This window comes from Triticum urartu, chromosome 3 (assembly GCF_003073215.2).
Source record: "Triticum urartu cultivar G1812 chromosome 3, Tu2.1, whole genome shotgun sequence".
Classification (NCBI taxonomy): Eukaryota; Viridiplantae; Streptophyta; class Magnoliopsida; order Poales; family Poaceae; genus Triticum; species Triticum urartu.
In genome coordinates, this window is record NC_053024.1 from 651,551,381 (window position 1) to 651,565,003 (window position 13,623).

Consider the following 13,623-nt stretch of genomic DNA (forward strand, 5'->3'; position numbering starts at 1 on the left):
GTCTTCCTTATGAGTGGCGATCGGGGACGAGCGATGGTCTTTTCCTACCAATCTATCCCCCTAGGAGCATGCGCGTAGTACTTTGTTTCAATAACTAATAGATTTTTGCAATAAGTATGTGAGTTGTTTATAACTAATGTTGAGTCCATGGATTATACGCACTCTCACCCTTCCACCATTGCTAGCCTCTCTAGTATCGCGCAACTTTCGCCGATACCTTAAACCCACCATATACCTTCCTCAAAACAGCCACCATACCTACCTATCATGGCATTTCCATAGCCATTCCGAGATATATTGCCATGCAACTTTCCACTGTTCCGTTATTATGACACGCTTCATCATTGTCATATTGCTTTGCATGATCATGTAGTCGACATCGTATTTGTGGCAAAGCCACCGTTCATAATTCTTCCATACATGTCACTCTTGAGTCATTGCACATCCCGGTACACCGCTGGAGGCATTCATATAGAGTCATATTTTGCTCTAAGTATCGAGTTGTAATTCTTGAGTTGTAAGTAAAAAGAAGTGTGATGATCATCATTATTAGAGCATTGTCCTAGTGAGGAAAGGATGATGGAGACTATGATTCCCCCACAAGTCGGGATGAGACTCCGGACTAAATAAAAAAAAGAGGCCATAAAAAAGAGAAAAGGCCCAAATAAATAAAAAAAGAGGCCATAAAAAAAGAGAAAAGGCCCAAATAAAAAAATGAGAGAAAAAGAGAGAAGGGGCAATGCTACTATCCTTTTACCACACTTGTGCTTCAAAGTAGCACCATGATCTTCATAATAGAGAGTCTCCTATGTTGTCACTTTCATATACTAGTGGGAATTTTACATTATAGAACTTGGCTTGTATATTTCAATGATGGGCTTCCCCAAAATGCCCTAGGTCTTCGTGAGCAAGCGAGTTGAATGCACACCCACTTAGTTCCTTTTGTTGAGCTTTCATATACTTATAGTTCTTGTGCATCCGTTGCATGGCAATCCCTACTCACTCACATTGATATCTATTGATGGGCATCTCCATAGCCCATTGATACGCCTAGTTGATGTGAGACTATCTTCTCCTTTATATCTTCTCCACAATCACCATTCTATTCCACATATAGTGCTATATCCATGGCTCACACTCATGTATTGCGTGAAGATTGAAAAGGTTTGAGAACATCAAAAGTATGAAACAATTGCTTGGCTTGTCATCGGGGTTGTGCATGATTTAAATATTTTGTGTGGTGAAGATAGAGCATAGCCAGACTATATGATTTTGTAGGGATAACTTTCTTTGGCCATGTTATTTTGAGAAGACATGATTTCTTTGTTAGTATGCTTGAAGTATTATTGTTTTCATGTCAATATTAAACTTTTATCTTGAATCTTATGGATCTGAATATTCATGCCACAATAAAGAAGATTACATTGATAAATATTTTAGGTAGCATTCCACATCAAAAATTCTATTTTTATCATTTACCTACTCGAGGACGAGCATGAATTAAGCTTGGGGATGCTGATACGTCTCCAACGTATCTATAATTTTTGATTGTTCCATGCTATTATATTATCTGTTTTGGATGCTTCTGGGCTTTATTTTACACTTTTATATTATTTTTGGGACTAACCTATTAACCCAGAGCCCAGTGCCAGTTTCTGTTTTTTCCTTGTTTCAGTGTTTCGCAGAAAAGGAATATCAAACGGAGTCCAAACAGAATGAAACCTTCAGGAGAGTTATTTTTGGAACGGAAGCAATGCAGAAGACTTGGGGTGTACGTAAGGGAAGCAACGAGGAAAGCACAAGGCACGGGGGCACGCCCACCCCCCCTGGGCGCACCCTCCACCCTCGTGGGCCCCTAGTGGCTCCTCTGACGTATTTCTTCCTCCTATATATATACCAATATACCCTAAAACCATCGGGGAGCACAATAGATCGGGAGTTCCGCCGCCAGAAGCCTCCGTAGCCACCGAAAACCAATCTAGACCTGTTCCGGCACCCTGTCGGAGGGGGAATCCCTCTCCAGTGGCCATCATCATCATCCCGGTGCTCTCCATGACGAGGAGGGAGTAGTTCTCCCTCGGGGCTGAGGGTATGTACCATTAGCTATGTGTTTGATCTCTCTCTCTCGCTCGTGTTCTTGAGGTGGTACGATCTTGATGTATCGCGAGCTTTGCTATTATAGTTGGATCTTATGATGTTTCTCCCCCTCTACTCTCCTGTAATGGATTGAGTTTTCCCTTTGAAGTATTCTTATCGGGTTGAGTCTTTAAGGATTTAAGAACACTTGATGTATGTCTTGCGTGGGATAACCGTGGTGACAATGGGTTATTCTGTTGATTCACTTGATGTATGTTTTGGTGATCAACTTGTGAGTTCCGCCCATGAACCTATGCATAGGGGTTGGCACACGTTTTCGTCTTGACTCTCTGGTAGAAACTTTGGGGCACTCTTTGAAGTACTTTGTGTTGGTTTGAATAGATGAATCTGAGATTATGTGATGCATATCGTATAATCATACCCGCGGATACTCGAGGTGACATTGGAGTATCTAGGTGACATTAGGGTTTTGATTGATTTGTGTCTTAAGGTGTTATTCTAGTACGGACTCGAGGATAGATTGAACGGAAAGAATAGCTTCATGTTATTTTACTACGGACTCTTGAATAGATCGATCAGAAAGAATAACTTTGAGGTGGTTTCGTACCCTACCATAATCTCTTCGTTTGTTCTCTGCTATTAGTGACTTTGGAGTGACTCTTTGGTGCATGTTGAGGGATAGTTATGTGATCCAATTATGTTATTATTGTTGAGAGAACTTGCACTAGTGAAATTATGAACCCTAGGCCTTGTTTCCTAGCATTGCAATACCGTTTGTGCTCACTTTTATCATTAGTTACCTTGCTGTTTTTATATTTTTAGATTACAAAAACATATATCGACCATCCATATTGCACTTGTATCACCATCTCTTCGCCGAACTAGTGCACCTATACAATTTACCATTGTATTGGGTGTGTTGGGGACACAAGAGACTCTTTGTTATTTGGTTGCAAGGTTGTTTGAGAGAGACTGCTACCTCTTGAGCACTGTGTTGGATGTCCCCGAAGAGGAAAGGATGATGCAGCAAAGTAGCGTAAGTATTTCCCTCAGTTTTTGAGAACCAAGGTATCAATCCAGTAGGAGGTTGCGCGCGCGTCCCTAGTACCTACACAATACAAATAACTCCTCGCAACCAACGCGATAAGGGGTTGTCAATCCCTTCACGGTCACTTACGAGAGTGAGATCTGATAGATATGATAAGATAATTTTTTTGGTATTTTTGTCATAAAGATGCAAAGTAAAATAAAAGCAAAGTAAAAAGCAAAGGAAATAACTAAGTATTGGAAGATTAATATGATGAAGATAGACCCGGGGGCCATAGGTTTCACTAGTGGCTTCTCTCAAGAGCATAAGTATTTTACGGTGGGTGAACGAATTACTGTTGAGCAATTGTCAGAATTGAGCATAGTTATGAGAATATCTAGGTATGATCATATATATAGGCATCACGTCCGAGAAAAGTAGACCGACTCCTGCCCGCATCTACTACTATTACTCCACTCATCAACCGCTATCCAACATGCATCTAGAGTATTAAGTTCATGAAAACAGAGTAACGCCTTAAGCAAGATGACATGATGTAGAGGGATAAATTCATGCAATATGATAAAAATCCATCTTGTTATCCTCGTTGGCAACAATACAATACGTGCCTTGCTGCCCCTACTGTCACTGGGAAAGGACACCGCAAGATTGAACCCAAAGCTAAGCACTTCTCCCATTGCAAGAAAGATCAATCTAGTAGGCCAAACCAAACTGATAATTCAAAGAGACTTGCAAAGATAACCAATCATACATAAAAGAATTCAAGGAAGATTCAAATATTGTTCATAGATAATCTTGATCATAAACCCACAATTCATCGGTCTCAACAAACACACCGCAAAAAGAAGATTACATCGAATAGATCTCCACAAGAGAGGGGGAGATCATTGTATTGAGATCCAAAAAGAGAGAAGAAGCCACCTAGCTAATAACTATGGACCCAAAGGTCTGAGGTAAACTACTCACACTTCACCGGAGAGGCTATGGTGTTGATGTAGAAGCCCTCCGTGATGGATGCCCCCTCCGGCGGAGCTCCGGAACAGGCCCCAAGATGGGATCTCGTGGATACAGAAAGTTGCGGCGGTGGAATTAGGTTTTTGGCTCCGTATCTGATCATTTGGGGGTACGTAGGTATATATAGGAGGAATGAGTACGTTGGTGGAGCAACAGGGGGGCCACGAGGGTGGAGGGCGCGCCTAGGGGGGGGTAGGCGCGCCCCCTACCTCGTGGCCTCCTCCTTTGTTTCTTGACGTGGGGTCCAAGTCTCCTGGATCATGTTCGGTGAGAAAATCACGTTCCCGAAGGTTTCATTCCGTTTGGACTCCGTTTGATATTCCTTTTCTTCGAAACCCTAAAATAGGCAAAAACAGCAATTCTGGGCTGGACCTCCGGTTAATAGGTTAGTCCCAAAAATAATATAAAAGTGGACAATAAAGCCCAATATTGTCCAAAACAATAGATAATATAGCATGGAGCAATCAAAAATTATAGATACGTTGGAGACGTACCAGAGACCATCTTCATCCTACGCCTCCCACGGATTGATAAACCTTCGGTCATCTACTTGAGGGAAATTTGCTACTATCCTACAAACCTCTGCACTTGGAGGCCCAACAACGTCTACAAGAAGAAGGTTGTGTAGTAGACATCAGCTTTACAACAATATGCCTACTACTTGAGCTTGCGTTGGTTTTTCCCTTGAAGAGGAAAGGGTGATGCAGGAAAGTAGAGATAAGTGTTTTCCTCAGTTAAGAACCAAGGTATCAAACCAGTAGAAGGAACACACAAGTCTCCAATGATAGCACCTGCACAAACAAACAAATACTTGCACCCAACGTGATAAAGGGGTTAATCCCTTCACAGTTACTTGCAAGGATGAGATCTGATAGTGATAGGTATAAAAGATAAATAAAAGTGCAAAATAAATTAAAGGTAAATAAATTACAACAAGGTATTTTTGGGTTTTTGTTTTTTTAGATATGAAAATAATATGATCAAATTAGACCCGGGGGCCATAGTTTTCACTAGAGGCTTCTCTCTTGAAAGAAAGCATACAGTGGGTGAACAAATTACTGTTGAGCAATTGATAGAAAAGCAAATAATCATGACGATATCTAAGGCAATGATCATGAATATAGGCATCACGTTCGTGACAAGTATACTACAATGATTCTGCATCTACTACTATTACTCCACACATCGACCACTATCCAGCATGCACCTAGTGTATTAAGTTAACAAGAACGGAGTAATGCCTTAAGCAAGATGACATGATGTAGAGGGATAGATCCAATCAATATGGTAAAACCCCGTATTTTTACCCTCAATGGCAACAATACAAATACATGCCTCGCTACCCGTTCTGTCACCGGGTGAGGACACCGCAAGATTGAACCCATCACAAAGCACCTCTTCCATTGCAAGAAAAATCAATCTAGTTGGCCAAACCAAATCACTAGATCGGAGAGAAATACAAAGCTATCTTAATCATGCATAAAAGAGTTTAGATAAGACTCAAATAATATTCATAGATAATCTGATCATAAACTCACAATTCATCGGATCTCAACACACACACCACAAAAGAAGATTACATCGAATAGATCTCCAAGAACATCGAGGAGAACATTATATTGAAGATCAAAGAGAGAGAAGAAGCCATCTAGCTACTAGCTATGGACATGTAGGTCTATGGTAAACTACTCACACATCATCAAAAGGGCAACAAGGTTGGTGTAGAGGCCCTCCGTGATCGAATCCCCCTCCGGTAGAGTACCGGAAAAGGCCCCAAGATGGGGTCTCACGAGTACAGAAACTTGCGGCGGTGAAAAAGTATTTTTGGTGTGCCATATGGTATACAGGGAATATTTGGGTACTTATAGAGCAAAGATTATGGTTAGAAGAGCCACGAGAGGCCCACAAGCTCGTAGGGCACCCCCCTTGGGTGCGCATGGTGAGCTTGTGGCTCACCCGTGGGCCTTCTAGCCTCCTCCCGAAGCTTCATGGGGTCTTCTTGTCCAAAAAAAATCATCAAAAAGTTTCGTTTCGTTTGGATTCCGTTTGCTATTGATTTTCTGTAAAAGACAAAAACAAGGAAAAAACAACAACCGACATTGGGCACTAGGTTAATAGGTTAGTCCCAAAAATGATATAAAATAGCATAATAATGCATATAAAACATCTAAGATGGATAATATAATAGCATGGAACAATAAAAAAATTATACATAGGTTGGAGACGTATCAATGAGGTAAGCGGCAGTGCCACAAGTATGTGGTACTATCATTATTAACTTTGCATCTTTTGGCATCAATATTATGAATATGTGTATCACTATGATCGAGATTCAACAAGAATAAACCATTCACAAGGGGTGCATGACCATAAAAGATATTACCCATATAAATAGAACATCCATTATTCTCTGACTTAAATGAATAACCGTCTCGCAATAAACAAAATTCAGATATAATGTTCATGCTCAACGCAGGCACCAAATAATTATTATTTAGGTTTAAAAATAATCACGAAGGTAGATGTAGAGGTAGCGTGCTGACGGTGATTACATCAACCTTCAAACTATTTCCGAAGCGCTTCGTCACCTCGTCCTTAGCCAGTCTTAGTTTATTCCGTAGCTCCTATTTCGAGTTACAAATATTAGCAACCGAACCAGTGTCAAATACCCAAGCGCTACTATGAGCACTAGTAAGGTACCGTGATGCCCAAAAATGCCAACGGAGGCCGAGCTCCAGTGAGCTCGTTTTCAATTTTTATTTTTTTGGAGCGCGAAAAATTCAAATTTATTTTTTGAACACACATGCACATGTATACTATGTATATGCAAAATTTCACAGTATTATACGTTTACATGTGGCGTACAGGAAAAAGACAAATGCACATTTTTAATGGGCCTTTTATTTTTGTTATTGGGTCAGAAATTTGTTATTTTTGTACAGCCTACGAATCGCAACATTTTTCGACGAAATTTAACACGTTCTTGCGGAATACATATAGGTTTTCATGGTATTTTTTCAGATTTTTTTGGAACTTTTAAATACGCTTTTTGATTTTTTCAAAATACCGAGCTCACTGGAGCTCAGCCTCCAAAAATCCGCACTCATTGTGATGCCCCCTATTCAATCGTACACTAATCATACACGCAAATGTGTACGATCAAGATCAGGGACTCACAGGAAGGTATCACAACACAACTCTAGACACAAATTAAGATATGACAAGCTTTATATTACAAGCCATGGGCCTTGGGGGCTCGAATACATCATCTCGAATACAAACGAGTCTGCAGAAGCAACAATATCTGAGTATAGACATAAGTGAGACAAGTTTTCCTTAAGAAGGCTAGCACAAACATCAACATGGATCGAAAAGGCGAGGCCTCCTGCCTGGGATACTCCTAAACTACTCCTGGTCGTCGGTGGTCTCCACGTAGTAGTAGGCTCCATTGGGGCATTAGAAGTCATTGACGACGTCATCTGGCTCCTGGGATCCGTCATCTGGTCGCAACAATTGGGTATAGGGGAAAGAGGTAGCAAAGCAACCGTGAGTACTCATCCAAAGTACTCACAAGACTTACATCAGAACTAAACTAAGTATGCATCGGTATCAAAGGAATGGGTTGTATCTGTGGACTGAACTGCAGAAATGCCAGAAGAGAGGGGAAAACCTATCCTATTGAAGACTAGCATCTTCAAGCATCTTGCAGCATCAGAAGATATTAGAGCAACATATTATAATAGTAGTAAGTATGTTGTACCCACGCTAGAGATCACTTTCTCGACTCCCTGTGAGAAAGCAATCCCGGAGCCATCATATCCATTTCTCCTGCCTCAGCATTCAGTTCTAGTTGTATCGATCAGGATATAACTCTGAGCGTCCGTTACCGTGGACACGGCTATTCGAATAGATCAATCTTCCCTACAAGGGTGCACAAACTTACCCAACACGCTTGATCAACTCCGGCCGGACATACTATCAGGTCATGTCCGTCCTCGGCTGACCAACACACCGCAGTCCTACCTAGGCTCAACAGAGAGGCCAACATGTCGGTCTACATCCTAAGCCTCAGGGGTCTTGGGCCCACCACCCTTCGCACTCCTACACGTTGCGTGGACGGTCGGGATCAGTCCTGGCTACCTCCTTATACAAGGCAGGTGCTTACGCGGGCCACCCGGGCGCGTGTCGCTCCATTGCTGACGTCTGAAGAGTTTCGGCTGATACATACGACACAGAGTGCCCATACTCAGGGGCGGAGCTAGGCTAATGCAAAGGTATGCAATGCATACCCAATGTTTTTTGCAAGAAAGTTTCAGTATATAAGCTCCTGCATGCCTTTTTAGACTGTGTGGCTGTCTAGTTGTACGTAGAAACTATGAAAAGAACGATTCACTGCCGCATGGGCCTATATTGGGCTGGAACTCTGCTACTAGGCCGTATCCTTGACGCTTAATGCTGGCCGATTGATCAAAGTCCAGGACACCGAGCCAGCGCCTCAACCGCTCAAAATACAAGGCAATGCCTCGAGCCTATGATTCCGCTGACACAACCGTTGCATCGTGAAATTTGGATGTCACCATGCCGCATGCCCGCGTCGGCTATCCGAAGAAATCGCTGCATCAATTTTCGGTCGTCGCGGATCATCGCCTCCAGCCGGTCGATCTTCTTAGCCTGCCAACGTCCTCCTTCCCAGTACACACTAGGCGCATCTACCATCTACCAGAAAAGTCGTCAACAGGGACGTGTGCAATTCGCCCATCGTCTGATTGTTTCTTCTGGGTGTTTATTTACTCGAATTGTTAGTGAAGAATAGATGATTATCTTCATTCCTTAAATTTTTTTATTAATCTATTGTAGCATCCAATGAATTTTGAGTGTGATTTGCATTGGCTCACAATAAAATTTGTGCAGAAGTGCAAGAAAAATAGGTTGAGTTTTCATATTTTATCCATCTAAAATCCAGAATTATGAACATTCAAACTTGTAAGACTGTGCGTGATGCCACCATCTCACTATCTAGCATGTTTTCTTTTGTATAGGTATTAAAATTGAAGAACAAGTGCGGTGATTTGAAGCGTTGGTGGGACAGAGCTTCAAGGCATTGAAGATAAGTTCGACATCAACACCAACACCGGTATCTATAGATGTTTGAAAGCCAACGAGTAATTTATTGTTTCGTAATTATTATTATGAACTTTTGTATGTCATACATTGTTGTGCAGCAAATTAATTTTTTGACTCTGGATACCCATGTCGAAAATCCTGGCTCCTCCATTGCCCATACTTATTCCCGCGTGGTGGTTAGTGCGTAAAGGCCAGAGGCCTACTCGGATCACATATCCAAATCATTAGTGTCTTGGGAGTGCACGGTGACGATCAATGATCCACGATATGTGGTCCCGTCGCCCCATCTCACGGACTTGTAAGAATGGCTGGCCGCGTCATGTGGAAAAACTCGCGGGTATCCTCTAGATCAATCTGACTACACATCAACTCGCGGGTACACTCAGGGTCAACCCGACTTCACTTTTCTCTCACGGGTACGCCTCGGGGCCGACCCGACTTCAATCATGGTTCTGTGGTGAAGTCATAGTAACCGTGTGTCCAAGACAGCAAGGGGAAACCCGAGGAATCACCCTTGATGGATTCCCACTCGATGTAACCATCAAGGTGGACTTGGAGGAATCACCCTCGATGGTCCACACTTGAAGGGTTGCACGACAGAGTCGTTATCGGGAGTGGTGAAGGAGGAATCACCCTCGATGACCACGACCGAATAGCTACACCACAGGGTTAACATCAGAAGTGCTGACGAGGTATCACCCTCGGCACTCGATAGTAACTCTGCAGAGTCTTACAACTAAGGGGGGGTGATGTGCGGTGTCGGGGCCTGGACGTCGATCACGTTGATCGAGTCATCGAACATAAAGCGAGGCAACTGGGACAAAGTGAGGGGTCACTGATGGATCACTAACCAACCTATACTAAGCAATTTAGGATAAACATGTAAGGTATGAAAGGAGGTAACAAAAATAGGCTATGCATCAGAATAGGATCATACAAAAAACAGTAGCAGTTCTAATGCAAGCATAAGAGGGAAGGGAATGGGCGATGTCGGAATGATCAAGGGGGGTTTGCTTGCCTGGAAGCTTTGGTGAGAAGGAGGGGTCATCGTCGATGTAGTCCATCACCAGGGTATCGGCAGCGGTCTTAGGGTCTAACGTTGTATCAGGGTCTACCGAGAAAAAGCAATGAAGGGGAAACAAATAAATAATAGAGCAAACAATAGCATGAGAAATAATGACACGACAAAACATTGTGCATCTTATTTTGCTTAGTATGGCGGTAGTGATACGTCTCCAACGTATCTATAATTTTTGATTGTTCCATGCTATTATATTATCTGTTTTGGATGTTAATGGGCTTTATTTTACACTTTTATATTATTTTTGGGACTAACCTACTAACCCAAGGCCCAGTGCAAATTGCTGTTTTTTTGCCTATTTTAGTGTTTCGCAGAAAAGGAATATCAAACGGAATGAAACCTTCGCGAGAGTTATTTTTGGAAAAAACATGATCCAGAGGACTTGGAGTGGACGTCAAGTAATCAACGAGGAGTCCACGAGGCAGGGGGCCCGCCTACCCCCCTGGGCGCGCCCTCCCCCCTCGTGGGCTCCTCGTGGCTCAACCGACCTACTTCTTCCCCCTATATATACTCATATACCCTGAAAACATCCAGGAGCACCACGGAACCCTATTTCCACCGCTGCAACCTTCTGTACCCAAGAGATCCCATCTTGGGGCCTTTTCCGGAGCTCCGCCGGAGGGGGCATCGATCACGGAGGGCCTCTACATCAACTCCATGGCCCCTCCGATGATGTGTGAGTAGTTTACTTCAGACCTTCAGGTCCATAGTTATTAGCTAGATGGCTTCTTCTCTCTCTTTGAATCTCAATACAAAGTTCTCCTCGATCTTCTTGGAGATCTATTCGATGTAACTCTTTTTGCGGTGTGTTTGTCGAGATCCGGTGAATTGTGGGTTTATGATCAAGTCTATCTATGAACAATATTTGATTCTTCTCTGAAATCTTTTATGTATGATTGGTTATCTTTGCAAGTCTCTTCGAATTATCAGTTTGGTTTGGCCTACTAGATTGATCTTTCTTGCAATGGGAGAAGTGTTGGGTTTCGTAGTAATTTCAAAAAAATTCCTACGCACACGCAAGATCATGGTGATGCACAGCAATGAGAGGGGGAGAGTGTGATCTACGTACCCTTGTAGATCGACAACGGAAGCGTTAACTTGGTTGATGTAGTCGTACGTCTCCACGGCTCGACCGATCAAGCACCGAAACTACGGCACCTCCGAGTTCTAGCACACGTTCAGTTCGATGACGATCCCCGGAATTCGATCCAGCAAAGTGTCGGGGAAGAGTTCCGTCAGCACGACGGCGTGGTGACGATCTTGATATACTGCTATCGCAGGGCTTCGCCTAAGCACCGCTACAATATTATCGAGGACTATGGTGGAAGGGGGCACCGCACACGGCTAAGAATATGATCATGTGGATCAACTTGTGTCTCTAGGGGTGCCCCTTGTCTCCGTATATAAAGGCTCAAAGGAGGGGGGCCGGCCGGCCATCATAGGGTGCGCCAGGAGGAGTCCTACTCCCTCTGGGAGTAGGACTCCCCCCCATTCCTAGTTGGAATAGGATTCATGAAGGGGGGAAAGAGAGAGAGAAGGAAGGGGGGCGCCGCCCCCCTCTCTCCTTGTCCTATTCGGACCAAGGGGGGAGGGGCGCGCGGCCCATATTTGGCCACCTCTCCTCTCTTCCACTAAGGCCCACTAAGGCCCATATACCTCCCGGGGGGTTCCGGTAACCTCCCAGTAATCCGGTAAAATCCCGATTTCACCCGGAACACTTCCGATATCCAAACATAGGCTTCCAATATATCAATCTTTATGTCTCGACCATTTCAAGACTCCTCGTCATGTCCGTGATCACATCCGGGACTCCGAACAACCTTCGGTACATCAAAACGCATAAACTCATAATATAACTGTCATCGAAACCTTAAGTGTGCGGACCTTACGGGTTCGAGAACAATGTAGACATGACCGAGACACGTCTCCGGTCAATAACCAATAGCGGGACCTGGATGCCCATATTGGTTCCTACATATTCTACGAAGATCTTTTATCGGTTAGACCGCATAACAACATACGTTGTTCCCTTTGCCATCGGTATGTTACTTGCCCGAGATTCGATCGTCGGTATCCTATACCTAGTTCAACCTCGTTACCGGCAAGTCTCTTTACTCGTTCTGTAATACATCATCCCGCAACTAACTCATTAGTTGCAATGCTTCCAAGGCTTAAGTGATGTGCATTACCGAGAGGGCCCAGAGAGCCCTCTCCGACAATCGGAGTGACAAATCCTAATCTCGAAATACGGCAACCCAACATGTACCTTTGGAGACACCTGTAGAGCTCCTTTATAATCACCCAGTTATGTTGTGACGTTTGGTAGCACACAAAGTGTTCCTCTGGCAAACGGGAGTTGCATAATCTCATAGTCATAGGAACATGTATAAGTCATGAAGAAAGCAATAGCAACATACTAAACGATCGGGTGCTAAGCTAATGGAATGGGTCATGTCAATCAGATCATTCAACTAATGATGTGATCCCGTTAATCAAATAAAAACTCTTTGTCCATGGTTAGGAAACATAACCATCTTTGATTAACGAGCTAGTCAAGTAGAGGCATACTAGTGACACTCTGTTTGTCTATGTATTCACACATGTATTATGTTTCCGGTTAATACAATTCTAGCATGAATAATAAACTTTTATCATGATATAAGGAAATAAATAATAACTTTATTATTGCCTCTAGGGCATATTTCCTTCAAGAAGTGCTTGGGTTTAATCTTGTGGTGCTCGATCCCAGTGACAGAAAGGGAAACGGCATGTACTGTATTGTTGCCATTGCCATCGAGGATAAAAAGATGGGGTTTATATCATATTGCTTGAGTTTATCCCTCTACATCATGTCATCTTACCTAATGCGTTACTATGTTCTTATGAACTTAATACTCTAGATGCATGCTGGATAGCGGTCGATGTGTGGAGTAATAGTAGTAGATGCAGGCAGGAGTCGGTGTACTTGTCACGGACGTGATGCCTATATACATGATCATGCCTAGATATTCTCATAATTATTCGCTTTTCTATCAATTGCTCGACAGTAATTTGTTCACCCACCATAATACTTATGCTATTTTGGGAGAAGCCACTAGTGAAACCTATGGCCCTCGGGTCTATCTTTTATCATATAAGTTTCCAATCTATTTTATTTTGCAATCTTTAATTTTAATCTTTATCATAAAAATACCAAAAATATTATCTTATCATCTCTATCAGATCTCACTCTCATAGGTGACAGTGAAGGGATTGACAA